Source organism: Triturus cristatus, chromosome 2_2 (assembly GCF_964204655.1).
Source record: "Triturus cristatus chromosome 2_2, aTriCri1.1, whole genome shotgun sequence".
In the NCBI taxonomy this organism is placed as follows: domain Eukaryota; kingdom Metazoa; phylum Chordata; class Amphibia; order Caudata; family Salamandridae; genus Triturus; species Triturus cristatus.
Genome location: NC_140582.1, coordinates 1,102,054,122 through 1,102,073,009, shown reverse-complemented (window position 1 = coordinate 1,102,073,009; position 18,888 = coordinate 1,102,054,122). Strand labels below are relative to the sequence as shown.

Genomic DNA, 18,888 nt, shown 5'->3' with positions numbered 1-18,888 from the left:
TCGTCGAAATATTATTTTAGCTCACTTCTGTCGATAGTTATACTTTGTTAAAATATTCCCATGTTAGCCTATGGAGCTAAAATGCTACAATGAGGAAACACAAACATGGCAGACTTTCCTCACCAGAGCATATAAAACATTTTTTTAAATGTCCCTGCTTCATTTTACATGGCACTCTACACTGGGGGCACCTGGGGCAGACTTCAGTGGTGACTTATATGTAAAAATAAGGAAGTTTAATACTTTGGAAGTACCTTGAAGTTGAATTTGCATATGTTTTAAATTTAAAAGCAGCTTGCAAAGCAGGACTGAGTATTAAAAGACCAGCAGGCAACACAGACAGGCACACTTAAGTGTATTACATCTGCTGGGCCTCTAAACCTACATGCCCTACCATATACTGGGGATTCTTACAGGTTGGTTGTCAAACCAATTGTAAGTAAACCTAATTACCATATACCTCTTAATCAGAGCACTGGCCCGGGGCATAGTTAGCGGGGTCCCAGGCATAGTCAGAGTCAGTTACCACCAGTATCAGTAAAAAAAATGTGGGTGATCAGGGCCAAATTAGATGACATTCTCACAGACAGCAAAGCAAGAGTGAAGGGAAAGTGGACGAACGGGAGATGATTTACTGGCCAACCAAATACACCTACATTAGAATGACGTTGGAATTAGCTAATAGTAAGGTCAAGTAAGTAAGAGACGGGTTCTAAGGCCCTTTCGAAGTCTTTTTAACTTACTTTTTCCTTACTTACAAAAGGGTGCAAGCTCTATGCAGGCAAAACCTAAAAAGGACAAAATAAAATATTACCATCACAAAGTGCTGCGTTATGTTGCATAATTCGCCTTTTCTTGCTGCATATTTTAGTCAGCATTAATTGCCGCATAATGTGATCCTCCCCTGCCGAGTCATTTATAAAAAAGTTGCTAAACTTTATCAAAAAAGGGTTAACTGCTACCTTCAGGTGGCACTCCACTCATGCCAAGTGGATCCAGATTCTCATATTAAAGAAACATAAGCAAACAGGCTCAGTACTAATCATCGTGTGGATCCGGCGCCCTTGGCCATATCCGTTCCAGGCTAGTTGCCAGGGGCGTCGCTCTTGAAAGGAGGGCTGTGCAGGGCTGTTTTGGGAAACAGAGTAGTTTGGCAGCACCAGACTCCTGTCAGCTTTATAACTCAGTCTGCCTAGGACAGCTGAAGCCCACACTGAGTGGAAGTCACGGGGGAGCAAAGACGCTTTGCTGAGTGTAAAGAACCCTGAAAATCATCGTTTCCCAGTTTAACCTGCAGGACAAGCGGTTTACCCCCTGCCTGGCAACGGCTGGACTCAAACGTCGCCCGAGGCTCCTGTGTGCGAGCAGCAGCACTCCGGTACTTTCCAACAACCTCCACCCCCGAGGCAACGCTGTATTATGCCCAGCTAGGACTACGTTCTTTATAAAAGGTAAAATTAAATTAAATGACGCAGTCATTTCTTAGGCGAGTTGAAAAAAAGCCTTATTTGGAATTCCGTGCATTTAGGTGGTACTTTGCAACTGGGGTGTGATGCAAAGCACAAACAAATCTAAATTCAAGAAAACACATATTGATTTTGAACTTATAATGCTGAATGTGCAGCGTTTTCATTACAAGTAAAGGTTGCTCTGTGTATGTTGTTACTCGAAGATCAAACTGGGCATCCATGTCTGGAATCCTTCATCTCAGTATCTCTCTGTTTCAGAAAGATTGTTTTTAACGCCTGTTACTTCAGTGAGATCTTTGGGGATTGTATCTTGTTTTACAGTTAATGACCCAATGTCCACTTGTGGTAAGGTAGCTCGGTAGGTGAAGTCCTTACCGACAAAAGCTGTTCATAATCGTAAATTACAAGTTCCTGGCAGCAGCTACTGTAACTTTCAGCCATCCAAACTGAAAAAATGGGTCCTTTTGATACTGAGCTTCAATGTGATGCTATTGTGAAATGCCTGTCCCAGTCCAGAGCAGGGATTGACCAACACAATTCATTCTGGGAATTGTAGTGTTGGTTCACTTGTAGTCTGCTATCAAAGTATTAGCTTATGGAGGCTTCGCTGATAATAAACTGATGTTTGCAGGCCCTGCATAATCTTTGTCAAAAGTAAACTAAACTTCACAATTTGCAGTATTTGAAAATGTGTGTGCGTGTGTGTGTGAGTGAGTGTGTGTGTTGGTGGGAAAACGGCCAATAAAACATGGCTGTTTCCAGGCATGCCATTACAATGCACGCGTAACAACGCATGCGTCATTACAACACATAGACTTTACTATTTTTTTTACTACACATATGCTTTTACCATGCATGACTTTACAACCAATTTTTTTTTAAGGTATGTATGGTAAAGGCATATGTATAGTAAAAAATATATGCATATGCGTGGAAACAGCCGAGTTAGCAGGTAATCCATGACGTTAGAGGAAATGGAGAGACTCTTCCGCTTCCTCACAACAATGTGTCCCGCCCCCCTCAGACGAGCTAGTAAGGGGGATTGGGCCTGGGGCAGGAGGCTACTATTTTAAAGTCTGCGATGCAGGGGAGGTCGTGCAGGGGTAGTGTTTTAGGGTTTAGGGTAGGTAAAGGGCTGGGAGCCTGGAGGTGGTTGTGCAGGGGTATTGTTTTAGAGTTTAGGGTAGGGAAGGGTCTGGAGGCCAGATAGGGTTGAGCAGGTGTAGGGTTTTAGGGTCTAGGGTAGGTAAAGGACTGGGACGGGGGGTTTTCACAGGGGTAGAGTTTTAGGGTAAGGGGTAGGAAAAGGGTTGGTGTTGGGGGGTCGTGCAGGGCTAGGGTTTTAGGGCTTAGGGCAGGGGAAGGATTGAGTGTCAGAGAGAGTCGCTTTGGGTTTAGGGCAGGGAAGGGTATTGTTTTAAAAAGGGTTGGGTCCGAGGGTGGGGTGCGCCAAGGACTGGGATTAGGGTTTAAGGGAGGGTTCAGGGAAACCTTCAGGGAAACCTTTACCACACATATGCTTTTATTAAACATGTTTCACAACAAATTCTGTTATAAAGACATGCATGGTAAGGGCATATTCGATGAAATAATATGCACAGTAAAAGTTTGCGTTGTAATGGCAGTCGCGTTGTAACGCATGTCTGGTAAAGGAATGCGTTAAAACAGAATGCGATGAAATGTACAACTGTGTTGGTGTTCTTGTGCATAGCGGGCATGATGGAAAAGTAGTGGGAATTGTATTGTTGGCTCACTTCTATTGTGCTCTGGAAGTTCTGTATTATAGTGGCTTCGCTGATAATAAATAACCCTGGGCGGATTTCGCGTAGACACGCTACGGGGATCCCCACAAAAGCGGTATAAAATCTGCAGCTCTACGTGGAGTTCTGCGAGCGGGCGGAGTTGTTTGTCCTGCCCGTTTGCGTGAAATTTCCGCTGTGCAGGAAAACGGATTGCGTGCATGGGAGGAAATATCACGCAAACTGCACCACGCTGTCATGCATGGGCACGGCCATCTTGTTTTTCTCTGTTATGGTGCTGGGGCCTACCTTTCAATCCTGCCTAAATCTTTTTCATCCTTCTTTCTCGAAACTTTTTTCCTGATCTTTTTTATTTATTGTCTTTCCCTCAGTCTTAGATAATGGTATATTTTGCGTTTTATTCAAGTTATTGTGTTTTTTTAAGTGAGTTTTGTACTATTTTTCTCTATTACTTGCTTCCTAAGTTTTTTTATTTCCTACCTTCTTCTCCCTTAATTAGGTCTCGCAACCATTGCAGCGTGAATGCGCTGCCATCACTTTGCGAGGCATGCAGTATACACTATAGTGTGGAAGCTTCATTGAGGCGTCGCCCACTCTCCGGCCCATCTTCTTCATTGGCTTAGGTTATAAATGCTGCCTTCTGATTGGTTTTAAGCTTGTTAGTCCCTCCCCATGACAGCCATGTCAGTCATTTGTATCATTCCATGGCTATTGGCCCCTTTACTGCACAGACTACTTTCTTTCTGTCCCTTCCTAATCCCCCCCTCCCAAAGTCCGTGACATCTTGGGGCCGCGCCACCCTCCCGCGCATTCCCGGTCATGCTCGTGCCTTCTTGCGGCCAACCGCACTCACGTTTTCAATGAAATAGGTCTTGTGTTAATGCGAGTCTTGTTGCATTGCCAATGCTTGTTTGGTGTCTGACATTCCTCTTCTCCACTCACAACCAGCTGCACTGTCAACCAACTGTGGCCGCGAGCAGTCGGACCATTACGTCCGGGGCCTTGGATTTGTAATGCAGTGTAATACAATGCTCTGCTGCGCTCACTGCTAGTAAACCCCACTTCAAGGGGACACTGCGAAGAGAGCGGCTGCAGGCTCGAGATGCGGTGCGTGCTGGGGGTCTGGATGTGGGGGCTGTAGAATCCAACATCGCAGTCACTTACTGTATGCACACTGTCAGCTGCAGCAGTGAGCGTGCACAGGCGGCCGCCTCCGTTTACCGGGCCGGGGGCGGCGATTCATTACTGAGGCACAGGCAGAAATGTGCATTTAGGCAATGTATTCTTGAAGGAGTTTGCTGTAGGTCTCTTTTCTGGTCTCTAACCTGTGCCATTGCGTATAAGTGAGGGTCCCTCCTTATAACATTGTATTTTAGGAGACCAGAGTTAAAAAGTAAACATTCTAATATAGACCGCAATGCACTGCAGAAGTCATTGTTTTACCTCGCTCGTGTGTGTGTGGTAAAATGACTATGAGCCACAGTGCTTGTTCGAGTGATACACTGCACGTATTTAATTGCAGCCGCACGCCCTACTTTCTGCAGCCTGGTGCTTTTCGAGTCACTGCCTGTAAATTGTTTCGGAAAGTAGAGGCCAGCTGCGTGACGTCACCACTTTGGATATAAGAGGAAACCATTAGCATCAGACCCAAAACATTGGATGTTCACCAATGTTGAAGGGACCACCGCAGGCCGAAGTAAACATGGTTAAATGCAACATTTTAAATCTATCCCAGAGAAATGGCCAGTTCCGCACAGATTACTACGAATTTAAAAATCAAATTCCTAAATATTCACTCATTCTGCCCAAAACTTTTGCTTTAGGTCTCACTTCCCAGTAGTCGTTTGCTGGAGGGCTATATCCGTGCAAAAAAAGAAAAATAACTGTGCTGCATTTAGTTTTGTGCAATGAGATTGCACACATTTGATGCCCAAAAATAGTAGAGTGCCCCTACTAAGGGGCCGATTCCGATCCTGTAAAAATTTTCCCCGTACGAATCGTATCCGGATTTTTTTCCGTACGAATCGTACAAGCACCGTACAAACTGCCAAGTACGATTCGTATGGGAAAAAGTCCATACGAATCGCATTGGGAAAATTCCCCCACACGTCCTCGGGTCGGAAAATGTGTCCGACACGTCCCCGGACGGTTTTACGTACGAATCGGAAATCTGAAGACCGAGCGTGCAAGTACGATCCGTCCCGTTCGTCCGATTGTACAACCGTATGGAAAAAACACCATACGGACCGAACTCATATATCTACCATGGAGACATGTGCCCGCATACGCGCCGAACACCCCCCCAGCCCCCGTATGTACGCGCCGAACACCCCCCCAGCCCCCGTATGTACGGGGCGTACCCCCACCCATGTATGAACGGAGCGTACCCCCACCCGTGTATGTACGGAGCGTACCCCCACCCGTGTATGTACGGAGCGTACCCACACCCGTGTATGTACGGAGCGTACCCCCACCCGTGTATGAATGGAGCGTACCCCCACCCATGTATGTATGGAGCGTACCCCCACCCGTGTATGTACGGAGCGTACCCCCACCCATGTATGAATAGAGCGTACCCCCACCCATGTATGTACGGAGCGTACCCCCACCCATGTATGTACGGAGCGTACCCCCACCCGTGTATGTATGGAGCGTACCCCCACCCGTGGATGTATGGAGCATACCCCCACCCGTGTATGTACGGAGCGTACCCCCACCCGTGTATGTACGGGCCGAAACCCCACCACCTATGGACGGTGCAGACCAACACCCTGCCCGTGTCTGTACGCACCCTACCCCAGGCCCCTACACCAGCACCCTCACCCAACATCGCGCATGTACGAGTCGTACTAAGCCATAGCAAAGGTCAGCACTGTACACCAACATGGCCGATGTACGCACCTTACAGACGCCAAAAACACTCGTACTGAACCAGGACAAAGCAAAACAACACAAGGAGAGTCAATTTGAATCGCACAACACCACAAAACATGTCCAACAAGCCCAAATACATCCTATACACTCACCTGCAACTGCCAAACAGCTAAACAGAGGCCCAAAACACAACCACTCCTTATAACACACCCACCCAAAGTTCAAACACAGCCACACCCACAAATGGACCAATAAAAAGGCCCAACACACACAAACCATGATCCTTTGCAACATTGCAACAGATCCACCACTGCCAGACCCCAGAGACAACGCACTGCACCATACTTCAACCATCAATACACCTTACACTTGCACTCCTTCACACAACCACCATCACAAACACCCCCTCATCACATTCACACACACACCTTCACAACCACACTCACACACCCACAACCATCCACACCCACACCCCACACCATGCCCACTAACAAGAATCCAAAGTTCACAAAGGATGAGCTGAAGATCCTTGTCGACAAAATCATCAGAGTCGAGCCACGGCTCTTTGGAACATTGGTCAGACAGACCAGCATATCCGAAAAATCTGCCATGTGGCAGAGGATCGTTGATCGTATGAATGCTGTTGGGGACACCAGAAGGACCAGGCATGAATGCCAAGCCAGGTGGTACGATCTGCGGAGGACAGTCCGCCGCAAAATGACGGATGATCATAACCAGGGGCACATCACTGGAGGAGGGCCGTCCCGCAGACCGGTACACTACCATCCCTGGGAGGAGAAGGTGATGGCCACGCTGCCGCCGGTGGGAGTACACAGAGTAGAAGGAGTCCGAGAGCCTGGTGAGTACACAAACAACTCACCTCACATGGGGGAACGCCATCCACAACCAAAATCCCAATTATGCACGCAACCACCCCAAAGCCATCACCGGACACAACCACACTCCCAAAACACGCACATGCCACTAGCGGCTCCATGCCCCATGCACCAAGCAAGGCCATGCCAAGTCACAGGCCACACAAAACACCAACACAAGACAGGATGTCCCGGATGCCGGGAGGGTGGGCCTCAAAATTAACATTGTGCAACTCACAAGCAGACAACAATGCCCTCAGCCCATATGGCCTAGTGCAGAGCCATACAAACAGTGTGTCCCCACACAGTACTGTGTTGCCTGCAAATGGTGGCCGCGTTGCAGGATGACATGGGTATGAAGGCACAATTTGCACATAACAGCAGCTAATGAAGAGGCATCACTGTGAAAGAGTGTCAGCACACACCGCCACAGCAGCAGCGCAGACTCTGACACTCCGCCCAATGGGTGCCTGGAGAGTAGAAACAAACAAAGCCACATGCACAAGCCAATGGCCTTTGAAAGACCGGCAAACTGTGTGTGCCCAGGAAGCTGGGCTGAGGTGACAGAGGGTGACAGACAGAGGGAGGGAGAGGGGGAGAGAGAGGGAGGGAGACAGAGGGTGACAGAGGGAGACAGACAGAGGGAGGAGGGTGACAGAGGGAGGGAGAAAGGGAGACAGAGGGAGACGGACAGAGGGAGGAGGCTGACAGAGGGAGGGAGAAAGGGAGACAGAGGGAGACGGACAGAGGGAGGAGGCTGACAGAGGGAGGGAGAAAGGGAGACAGAGGGAGACGGACATAGGGAGGAGGGTGACAGAGGGAGGGAGAAAGGGAGACAGAGGGAGACGGACAGAGGGAGGGAGAAAGGGAGACAGAGGGAGACGGACAGAGGGAGGAGGCTGAGAGAGGGAGGGAGAAAGGGAGACAGAGGGAGACCAAATCACCCTTGGGTGGTGTGGCCATGTTCACTCGTCAGCAGGTGGACTGTGTGCATGTAGACAAGGTTTGGCAGCGCATTAACCCCCCTTTTTCCTTTGCTAAACACTGGGCCATGTGTCAATCTGTGCATGAGTAGATCCGTGCTGCAGGCACAAACATAACCTTACACCCAGTATACCCACTCACTGTGTTTGTTAGAACCCAGTCACAAATGCATAAGTCACCTACCCGCATTTTCAAATTGTATGGAAAAAACACCATTTGCCCACATACAGGGCAACAAGTAAGGCGGCTGTGCATGGCTCGCTACGCCCGCCCACTACACTGCTGACTGCGTTCCAAAAAGATGCATCAACTAAGAGTGTGTCACACATAGGTAAAGTGTCGAAAGCTGTGGCCAAGGGACATACCCATGCACAAGTGCACTGTGAGAGGAATGCTAGACATATCCAACTACCCAAAGGAACTGTGCCAACTTTAATATGAATGAAACATGGATGTCGCATGTAACACAATTAACATTGTCTCTCTCACACACAGGTCAATGTCGTCGATCTCCCCCCAACACTGGGGGGGAAGAATCACAGGACCAGGCTCCACGTGAAGAGGATCCCACCGGCAGCGACGACTCTCACCACTCCGTGGATGACCCCGACCAACCTGGCCCCTCTGGTGCCCAACCACCTGCAGCACCTGCGTCAGGTACAACTGGGCCAACCACCACCCCCATTCCTGCCACATCCCAGGATACAGCCAGGAGCCCTGCTCGCACACAACAACGCAGCCAGTCTGACCAGGAGGGACAAGGTACTCCGGGCACCCAGGAGGAGGCAGGCGACACCGCAAATGCCATCCCTCAGGGGTCCCGGAGACCCGATGTGCCCACAACGGCAGGCCAGGCGCAAGTGGGCAGGGGTGGTGGGAGTGGAGGACGGCAGAGGCGCGAACCTGACCAGTTAGCTCAGGAACCGGTAATGTCACACGTCAGCAACATCCTCGACACATACCGGCGTGACACCAGGGGCATCAGCCAGGTAGTGGAGGCCCTCAACGAGTTAAAGAACATGCAGGCCGAGCAATATGCCAGTCAACAGCAACACCAAGGACGGATGGAGGCAAGACTGGCTGAGCTCCTGGCGGTGCACACGGACATGAACCGTTCACTCCGTCGGATTGCCGACAACATGGGCAACCCTCCCTGTGCCACCAGGCGAAGATCACCACCAGCCACAGGGAGGGATCAGGAGGAGGAGGATTCATCCGACAGAGCATCACAAGCATCGTCACAGCCTGCTTCTGAGGGTCCCCGGAGGAAGGTGGGTCGTCCACGCAAAAGACCGTGAGAGTCAGCGGAACATCACCATCTCCCAGGTCACCTGGCCTGGCACCTGGCCCTCTGGCCCAACAGCAGCACATCATCAAATGACATTCTCTGCCACATGGACTTGCTGGTCACTGTCTGACCAATATTGACAATGACTGTGGCATGGACTCTGATGACTTCCAATGGCAAGGATACCAACTCCCCCAGTGAACTTTGGATTCTACACACCCGGAAAGCACCTCTTGTCATCCCCCCCAACACGTACCCCATCACAAATAAAAATCCTAACAATCAAGAGATGATGCCGTCATTTTGCTTTATTCCATGTGTGTGTTGTAAAGTAAAACCATGCCTGAGTTTTTACAAACTCCAACCATCCATACCCTGGGGTCTGAGTCTGGCACAGGACACACATGGGTCAGAATGTATCATCCAATACAGACATGGAGCACCATACTCACCCGTGATGGGCCCAACCAGCTGAGGGGGTGCCCGCACAAATGTGCCGACAGACCTATTTAGAAGAGCAACAGTCATGCGTAGAGGTCAAGGATCATGTGGAGTGTCCTGGGGTGCTACTCCCAGGTATGTGTAGACAGGTGGCAGAACCATGTCCTGCATGCTTGAGTCAGGTGGATGTGGAGAATGGTGGCCATGCCAAGGTTGGATGCATGGAGATTGCACAATGGGGTCTTGGATGACAGTGCCACAAGGTTGTGTTGTGGTCGTGGGCTGCATCCTGAGTGTGGACGTGGATTGTGAAGGTCATCCTGCAGCTGGCAGTGATCCATTCCCCCTATCTCTGTTGGACGTTGATTTGGCTTGGTCGCCGGATGTAGAAGCAGAGCTGTGCAGATGCACCCTGGATGTGGACAAATATCATGGGAGTTGTAACGTACATGTCCGTAGAGTGCAGGGTAGGATTAGACACGGATGTTGTAGTTGCCCTGGGGGATGGTCTGTCTTGCCTTGAGGAGGATGGAACTGGGGATCTTGTGCATAATGCAGAGTGTGCTGCAGCATGAGGCACAGATGCTGCTGATCAGCATAGCACATGTGAGCAAGCAATCCATGATGAACACCAGCTCGTGTGCATGGACACTGTCTGCCCTTGCTGCAGGGCCTGCAGCAGCATGCGCCATGTGAAGAAAACAATGGCACAAGTTGCACACAAAGACAAGGATGTCAGGAAGGAACAATGCAAAAGGTGTATGTTAAGGAAGGAATGTCTGGTTCGACATGGCACACACACACACACACACAATGGATGCACATGCAGCACAGTGGCCATCGTGGAGACTGACATGCCACAATACCTACACAGCCATGTACATCATGCACAATACAGATTGTAATCCCTGACAAACAGCTTGCATCTTGCTACTCTACACATAGACTCATAGGCACTATCTCTGATAACTATGCCAGACATGCCGCATGTACAGTGGCAACAGACCAGCATTGACAGAGATGAGGCACCTTGGAGGCAGAGGGACACCTTTATTAGTCATGTGTGTCGGAATGCTAATGCATTTCTGTTAACACATACACAGGTCATGTGGATGAACATGTGGGACCGACACTGGCACCCCCCTTTGCACCACAGATGCTGGAGATCCATAGAACTGGCACACAAGTGACGGGTTACAGCTAAACACCCCCTGCTGCTCACGGAGAGGCTGCTATACACCATTGAGCCTTTAATGGGGAAGTCCCACACCATGTCAACCCGGTGCAACCCGTATGTTTCCGAGGGCAGTGTTACACACATTGATGCCTTCATCACAATCCACTATCCCATTACAGATGACTGTCACCAAGTCTGACCATCAATTCAGGTGAATCCAGCTCCATGTCATGTGCCCCATGGTGATTCTACATGTATGCAAAGTAACCAAACATGAACAGGAGCAGTGCACACACATTCAAAACAAATACCACACCCAAAAAGCCGTGATGCATCCCTTACCCTAAGGATATTTTCAAACTTGTCCGTGCATGTAACGCTGATTCAGCACACGTTGCTGTGTTCATGAGGAATAGCAGGACCACAACAATACCACCAGCAGACAGCATGCACAAATACCTGGGGATGAGAGACACACAAGAAGTCAGCCAAAAGAAGCACATCCGCATGCATGCGCATGTACTCAACACGTATAAGGTTGTCAACATGCTAGGTGAAAAACATTCTTCTATTGCACCATCACTCGAGTGACACATCCAAACACACCTCTGACTCACTTGGCATACATGCAGATGGACACACACATTGCAACACATGCCACACAAGGCCCAATGCGTGCACACTCAGACACTGGAACTCACCACTAAGCAAAGAAGTTGCGTATGAGCCGACTCCGGATGTCCTCTTCTGCCTCCTCCTCCTCCTCCACATCACTTGCCTCATCACCAAGCCCTTCATCCTCCACGGGTGGATGGTCCTGCTCATCCGGATCCAGGATGAGTGGCACAGCTTTCTCCACTGCCATGTTGTGCAGCATGCAGCACACGAGGAAGATTTTGCAGACCTTCACCGGTGCATATGGGAGTGCGCCGCCGGTTTTGTGTAGGCAACGGAATCAGCTCTTCAGGAGGCCAAACGTCCTCTCTATCACTCGCCTGGTCCGCCCATGGGCGTTGTTGTAGCGGTGCTCGGCAGCCGTGCTGGGGTTGAGAAGAGGCGTGATCAGCCATTACATGTTGGGATAGACAGCGTCCCCTACATGGAAACATCATGGACAAAAGTGGGTCAGGAGAAGCAGTAAGACAGGAAGATGACGCTAAATACAGGACTGACAGAGTATACCCACCAACAATACATGCTCGTTCGTTGCGCAGCTGCAGCATCATTTCAGGCACCCTGCTACGCCTCATGATGTAGGCATCGTGTGCTGATCCTGGAAAACGTGCACAGACATGGGAAATCATCATGTTGGCAAGACACACCACAAGGGCATTAATGGAGTGGTAATGCTTGCGGTTCCTATACGCTACCTCCTGTGCCTGTGGTGGTACCAAAGCCACATGTGTTCCATCTATGGACCCAATGACATGGGGCATCCCTCCCAGGGCATAGAACTCACCCTTGACACCTGTCAACTGCTCAGGAGTTGGGAACTTGATGAACTTATCCAGGTGAAGCAACATGGCCTCTAAAAAATCATGCAGAACACGGCTGAACATGGTTTGGGACATGCCACCAACATGAGCAATGGTATATTGAAAGGTACCCGTGGCAAAGAAATGTAGGGCTGCCATCACCTTCATCTTGGGCGTCAGTGCAGTAGGATACCTGTGTAGCGGTTGGAGGTGTGGTGCCAGCCTTGCTGTCAAGTTCTCAATCAACTGTCGGGGGAAGCGGTAGCGGCGTATACAGTCATGTTCCCTCAGGTCAGTCAAGTCCGGAATTGGTCGGGGGAGAGGCGGAGCCCTGCAGTAATTTGGAAGGGACAACGAAGAGTGAGTACAGTACAACAACAATGTCAATGGACTGAGCACATGTTCAACAGGCAATACACATATGCTACATACAGAGTCAGGTCTGTGCAATATGCCCTGGACACGTATGCCAGGCAGGTGACACTCCAACCAAGAGCCAGCTACAAACGTGGATTCTGAACCTCCACATGCCATGGCATGAAACTAGCTGTGGGCCAGTGTAAGTGAACAGGCAGACGCATTACAGGAGTGACAGACATCCACATATGTGCAGTAGAAGGATATTTATCATACAGACAGGTTGCGGAACACTAGAGGCACAGGTCACATGTCATAGAAAAAGGACAGGCCACACACCTTGCCATGAAGGACTACATGTCAAGACTGATCACACATACATTGAGACTACGCAGATATGTCCTTGTCTCGCAAGTCCGTGTTCGATGCATACATACACACGTTACATCGGACTCCACATGTGGCCTGGTGTGCGTAATAGTGTGCCATGTCCGTCTACACACAGACACATGTTGGTTGCAGCAATTGCAGATGCATTTGACGGAACACCAACAGCAAGCTTATGGGAACACATGACACACACATGACATAGTTACATCATGCAACGCGGGTAGTCACATGTCAGGTTTAATAATCCCTGTACCTGGCATCAGGGGACAGTTGCGGGTGTTGGTGACTGTGCCATGCCAGTGACGCATCGCTCAACAAGTCTGTACTACATGCACACATGTCAAAGGAGTGAAGGGGATGTGTGGCACATAGTGCACCATCACACATGACATGTGTACACAGCTCATCACACATCTATTGGGTTCACACCTCAGGAGTTATGTGCCACATCACAGCCTGACACACCTATGCCCGACACATGTAGTACTGCACAGACAATGCCTTGATGTCCAGCCTTGGCCAAGTATGACAGCTCAATTCCTTTCTGTGTGCCGCCTGTCACCACTGTCAGGTGTGACACGCAACATACATACGCTCTAAGGGCGTGTGTAGAGTCCCTATCACTATGGGACTGCTGCCTTAGGCGTACGCCATAGTAATACGGACCGTACACGCGTGTGTACGGTCCCTATCACTATGAGAGTGCTTGCGTATGCATACGCCATAGTAATACGGACCGTACACGCGTGTGGACGGTCCCTATCACTATGGGAGTATTCGCGTATGCGTACGCCATAGTAATACGGACCGTACACGCGTGTGTAGGCACCGTATCAACATGGCGTACGCATACGCGAGCGCTCCCATAGTGATAGGGACCGTACACACGTGTGTACGGTCCGTATTACTATGGCGTACACATACGCGAGCACTCCCATAGTGATAGGGACCGTACACACGCGTGTACGGTCCGTATTACTATGGTGTACGCATACGCGAACACTCCCATAGTGATAGGGACCGTACACATGCGTGTACGGTCCGTATTACTATGGCGTACGCATACGCGAGCACTCCCATAGTGATAGGGACCGTACACATGCGTGTACTGTCCGTTTCACTGGAGTAGTGGTGCCCTAGGGCCGTGTAACACACCGTACCTGTGTGTGAATATTGAAATAACATAGGGGACACATGAGGGAGAAGTATAAGGGTCTAAATGCATGCTGGTTGTCATGGAGACCGAGTTTCAAGTTTTAAATTTTGCATTAGGTGGCCAGCAAAAGTCGGTTGGAGACAATATACTTCGTTGCAAAGTGGTTGTTGACTTGACATCATGCCTAATTTTTAAACCATGCAAAGGCACTCACTGGGGTAGGTTTGAAGGGATTGGAGGAAAAGTAGGATGCATATGTGACTGACCAATCACTCTGTACTCCTGTAAATGAAACAGGCCAGCAAGGCAGATATAAGGCAGCCAAGTCCCATGAGAGAGCACTCCTCTGATTGCTCGTGATTCCTCTGGCACCATGTCCAGGTCTGTGGAAAAGGCCCAGCCATTCACCCTGGAGGAGAATATGGCATTGGTGGATGTGATCCTCCCACAGTACACCAGGCTGTATGGCCGACCAGGGGAGCAGGTGAGTGCTGAGTTCACTAGCTTAGACTGTGCCCCTTTTTTGTGACTGTGACTTCTGGCATTGTGTCCAGGTGTGACAGACATACAATGTTCTTTAGAGTGTGTCCTGTGCTGTAGTGCATGTCTGCACTCCTCACTTGTATAGTGTTTACTGTGACAATCACTGCATGGTGCATGCCACATTCAGCCTGGCTAATCCTCCTGGGAATGTTGTTTCTACAGTCCTGATGTGATTCTGTGGTCCCCCCAGTGTGACAGGTGACAGTGCCCACAGATGTGTGTTAGTTTAGTGTACCTGTGGTCAGAGTGTCCAAATGATGTGGCCGTCCCCTGGACATTGGTGTGTGTGTAAGTCCCCTGTCATGTTGGTGAGTGTATATGTGGAGTGTTGCACCCCAGCTGCATGAGGGATGGATTTCCCTACCCATCTGATGTGAGCAGGGAGCAGTGCTGTGTGTCTGCCGTGCTGAGCCAGCCCCACACCCGTGACCCCCCCCAGTCTAGTGGCACATGTGCAGAGTGAGGTTTGTACCCGCAGTTGGCAATGGCAGGTGATTATCCTGTGCCTGTGTGTGTCTGTGTACTCTGCTGAGGTTGCGTCAGTGGCCTGGGGCATGTGACTGCTTTGAGGTGCTGTACATAATCCTGGTGTAGCTTGTGATGCACAGTGTGAGCCTGGATCATTGATTGTGTCGCACCCCTCATGCCACCTGTGTACTTTCAATTACACATAGTGCATTTGGCCTTCCCCAGAGGATAATGTCCCTATGAGAAAGGTGCAATGAGTTGACTGCATACTATGCCCTGTTCAAACCTGCAAAATTGTTATAATGTGTGTCTCTGTGACATTTATCAGGTGTATTTAAGTATTCTCACTTTTGCATCCTCACAGGTAGGCGTCTATGCCAAGAGGGAGATATGGAAGGAAGCCGTCAGTGCCGTGAGGTCGGTGGAGGGTCGGAAGCGGCGCCTGGCCCTGGTGAGGAAACGCTGGCAGGATATCCGGTGCTGGACGAGGAGGATCGCACAGGTCCTGCTGGGGGACTCACCAGAGAGCCACAAGAACCGTGGGCGCCGGCGTCTGACCCACATCCATAAGCGTGTGCTGGCGGTGGTCTTCCCTGACTTGGATAGGCGCTTACAGGAGAAGCAGCAGCAGGAAGGGGGTAGGTACATGTGTTTTGGTTGTGTGTCACCAGCTTTTTGAAGTGCGCAGTTGCATGGATACACTGCCAGGGTTTATATGTGCAGTGCAGTGCAGATCAATCAATCAATCAATCAATCAAGCATTTATAAAGCGCGCTACTCACCCGGAGGCTCTCAAGGCGCTGGGGGGGGAGGGGTTCATTACTGCTCGAAAAGCCAGGTCTTGAGTTGCTTCCTGAAGGAGAGATGGTCCTTGGTCAGCCGAAGGTGGATGGGGAGGGAGTTCCAGGTCTTGGCTGCCAGGTAGGAGAAGGACCTTCCTCCGGTGGTGGCTCTGCGGATGCGTGGTACGGCAGCGAGGGCGAGGCTGGTCGACCGTAGCTGGCGTAGGTCAGGCAGTTGTTGAGGTACTTGGGGCCCAGGTCGTGGAGAGCCTTGTGTGCGTGGGTGAGGAGTCTGAACGTGATCCTCTTGCTGACGGGTAGCCAGTGTAGGTTTCTCAGGTGGCTGGAGATGTGGCTGTGTCAGGGGATGTCCAGGACGAGTCGTGCGAAGGCGTTCTGGATGTGTTGGAGATCCTGTTCCCCCAAGTAAACCGGTGCTGTTCTTCCTCCCTTCCCCTCCTTGACATGTGTTCCCTGGTCTGTGTGTAGTCACTCTTGCACAAGGTTATCTAGCCTGCCAGTTTATCCAAGTGCCCAATGCTTGCAGCATCATGTGTGGGGGTGGTGTGGAACAGGTTTTGGGACCTTGCCTGTGCCCTGGCCAGTTCAGTAATTGTGGGGTCCATGTTAGTTGGCACTGATGGTGAGTCCCGACATAGGAGTGTGTCTTACAAGTGTACTGCCTTACAGCATGCATGTCCAATGTTGTGCCCTCTGACATGATGTGCATGAGTGGGAGATATGCATAGTGCAGGGACGGTTGCTTCAGTTGCAGTCATATACATCCAGGACCATGGAGGAGTGTGGCCACTAACGTCCCCTGGGGCACCTTTTCCTAGGTATCATGTGTGTCATCCAACAATGTGGACATTCTCTGTGTCTGCACCATAGGTTGGGCTCTGTGGCATTGTACCCTGGACTAATTTGGGTTTACGTTAAGTGTGCTACATGTGCCCACTGTACAGGGTGACCCAATTTGGCTTGTGCATACTCACAGTGGCCATTGCCTGTGTGTCTTGGTACAACTATCTGATGATGGTGGTTTGTAAATGATATATGTGGACAGGCGCACGAGGGGTAGTTTGTGTACAAACAGGATCTATAGCAGGGCATGTTTTTTATCCCAGAGTAAGAGGTGTAAGTACTTCCTCTGTCTCAATCACATTGTCTCAGGTAGGGGGGGGGGTTAGTGCGGGCAAGGCCTACATGTCAACACCTTATGTCTCCTTGCCAGGTCTGGACTGTGTGTGATGTTTGTCTGGACATACACTCAACATGCAGTGACCCAGTCATGTTGGGCATGGTTTAATGTATTTGCTAAGCAGCATGTGCCAAAAGTTAAAAGACTTGGTTCCTGCTGAACCCTTTTTTGGCAACGGTGTGTGGTGCAGATGCTGTGCTTGAGTGTCCCCAGAGCCTGGCTCCTCTGTCTAATTTGATATCAAGTTATTTGCTGTTGTGTCATGCTCTCCATTGTTTCTCAGTGGCATGGTGGGTCGACCAACTGTGTGTTGCAGGGCCTACACATGTGCGTAGTATTGTAGATGTTACTCATGTTGCTTTTCATGCTATGCACTGTGACCTATGTAGTTTAGAATCATGTGTCATATGTATACAGGTGTCTGATTATTTCCTGTCTCTTCACCTTGCCCACAGCATCGTCGGGGGACACCGAGGGAGACACTGGCACGGAGCTTGAGGAGGGATCCAGCAGCGGTGCCACCAGTGCTGGCGAGTCTAGCTCAGCGAGTGGCACGGAGGCCGAGGGGAGTGAGGCGGAGGACCTGTCCAGTCCCACAACTGACTATGACGCTGACGGGTCCGAGGCTGAGCTCCAAGAGGGGGCGGAGGCTGCTCCCACAGCTGAAAGCAGCACTCCATCTCTACCCGCCCCCTCCGTTCCCATCACCGGCCTCCCACTTGCTGGGGTCCCTTCCCACCGTGCTAGGCGACCACATGTCTCCTTCTTGCCAGGCACCGCACCCCCTGCCCCTGTCTCCACTGGTGCCGTGAATGCAGAGTCTGTGGACATTCTGCGCCAGTTGCAGGTTGGTCAGACATCGATGCTTAATGTCCTCCATGGCCACACCTGAGTGCTGACACAGATGGAGTAGTACATGGAGGGCATGTCAGCTGCGATTTCTGACCAACGCATGTTGCTGAGGTCCATAGACTCGACACTGACTGCAGCAGTGGGTCTCCTGCAGTGCTGCGTCCCCCCCTACCCCTGCACCATCCACACTTCCCACTCCCATGCCTTTCCAAAGCACACCCAGATGTCCCCATGCATGCACCCCACCAGACACAGGCAGCACACCACCAGGGAAGCCCAAGCGCACACCTCCCGTCACGCACGCACAGGGTGAAGTAGGCACACCCACTGGGTAGGGGGGCAAACGGAAGACACGCAGCCACAGTGGGAGTCCACATTCCTCACGACCCACTTCCTCCAAATCCACTCCCCTCAGCTCTCTTGTGCAAGAGTCGGACACAGGGTCAGTCCTGCCCAGTCTGTCCATCAGCCCCAGTGTGGCACCACCCCGCAAGCGGTGGAGGCAGGACACCGGCAGGGGAGTTGAGTCCCACCCCCTGTCCACACCCTCCCCCAGTAGCGCTGTGACCCATCCCTCTGACCCCCCCTCCTTGGGGCCTGTGGTTCCTTCGGGTGCAGGGGAGACGCTGGGGGACCTTGCAACCGTGTGCAGCGCCATTCTTACCACCACCTTTGGCACTGCCTCACCCCCTGTGGTGGAGTCCTCCGTCCCTGCACCCACAACGCCTACCCTTGCCCTGCGGTGCCTGGTGCTTCTCCCCCCCACATGATGCCCCCCCTGTGGAAGAAAAAGAAC

General features: G+C 50.8%; 1 gene segment (V, D, J or C); it reads left to right on the top strand.

Moving 5' to 3' along the window:
• Window positions 1–1,120: 1,120 nt before the first annotated feature.
• The window catches only part of LOC146863219 (Ig kappa chain V-V regions-like), a 223,788-nt gene continuing 206,020 nt past the window's right edge, over window positions 1,121–18,888 (top strand). Inside the window, exon 1 of the V gene segment in view lies at window positions 1,121–1,451.